Raw genomic sequence first — 1,776 nt, forward strand, 5'->3', positions numbered from 1 at the left:
CTAAAAACATATGATAAGATTATTATTAATGAAAAAATTTTAATTTTTTAATAAATATAAAATAGTATTTTTTAGACACAAAATAGTTAAACCCTTATTTCTATTATAATCAAATTAATTACTAGCATGGTTCTGAAAATCGGACTGGACCGGTTAGTCGAACGGATTTGATCGAGAACCGCCAACAATTTTAATTTGGTTTGATAGATAAACCACTAATCTAAAAACTGTTCTAGAACAGTTGAAACTAACTAAGAACCGTTCAGTCAGACCGAACCGAAACTCAATTGGTTTTCACTTTTCAGCCTTAAACGTCATCGTTTTGGGTTTTAAATTAGACAAAAAATAAAGAACTAGCCTCACCATATTTATCTCTCATGCATCTGCTCCCCTCTCTCACTGCAGTCGTCCCACCACTGCCGTCGAATCTGGTCCAGTGTCGTCCCTACTGCTTCAGCATCATCGTAGCTCGTCTTTGTCATTGCGTCTCGTCGCATATGCTCGATGCCAACTCTCGTCTGCTCCAATTCCACACCCCACCCTCCTCTACTCAAACAATCGCATCTTATTCCTCGAGTTCGGTCTCAGTCCTGGTCTTTGTCTGATTCGTCGCGCTCCTACTGCCATCCGCCGTCGTCGTTGTTAAGTGACGAGGCAGAGAGAGAACGTGCTGCGAAGGGGAAAGAAGGGGTGGAGGTCGCGGGAGGAGGTGATGTGAAGGGTGAAGCCATTATTGCTTTTACCGTGTTTGAGCTCGAAGAGGACCACTAGAGCTACTACTTCTGTTGTTGCCTCTATCGTGCCTTGCTAACATGCTACCATTGATTTCATCTGCGCTCACTCTTGTTCTACTTCAAAATCATGCTAAATTTGTGCGTGTCTATCCTTTTTTAATGTGTTTATAAATAATAAAAGTAGACATTTTTTTTTATCATGATTTTAGTCTGAATATTTAATAATATTGAGCGTTGATTTTGCTTATTATAATTTTAGTCTAAACATTTGATCTTGTTAGAATTTCATAATTTTGTTATCGGCTCCTGAAAGTTGGGTTTCTTTTTCTAATACGCTTAACATAATAACGATTTGGACTTTTTAATAAAATAGTAGACAAAATGCTTAGTGAATGCTGCCATAGGCACAGTGCGTAACAAATTGAGGGTGCGTTTGGTTCAAATATTAGTTTTCAATTTTAAGAATATCATCTCTAAGAATACAATGTCTAGGAATAAGATTACTTGGCATATAGCATTTCTATGTTTGGTTTACAAAATCTAATACTTTAAAATTTTGTGTAATATTTCTGAGAACGAATAATTTTTTGTTTGGTTGGATCTAAATTTTTTGGTCATATTATGTAATATGTCTCTCTTACTCATTCAAATTAAAAGGTTAATGACTATTATTCAAATTAAAAAATTAATGATTAAACTTAATAAACACATAAAAAAATTTACATATGAATATATTTTCAATAATTAAAAGGTTAATATTATTTTTTTTGGACAAAAGAAATATTTTTATTTCCAAAAATACTCCTAATATCAAATATTCAACCAAAGTATTAGACTCTAGTTTTCTTAAAAAACTAAATATAAATCTAATCAAATATTATTACTTTTTTACATTTTGAATTTATAAAAATAAATCTAATAAAAAAATTTACTAAAATATCCTTAATAAAAAATATGTTTAATTAAATTTATTATCGATTCTATTTTTTAATTTACTAAAATATCCTTAATAACAAATATCTTTTTAATTAAAATTAACATT

Source organism: Arachis ipaensis, chromosome B07 (genome assembly GCF_000816755.2).
Source record: "Arachis ipaensis cultivar K30076 chromosome B07, Araip1.1, whole genome shotgun sequence".
Taxonomy (NCBI): Eukaryota; Viridiplantae; Streptophyta; class Magnoliopsida; order Fabales; family Fabaceae; genus Arachis; species Arachis ipaensis.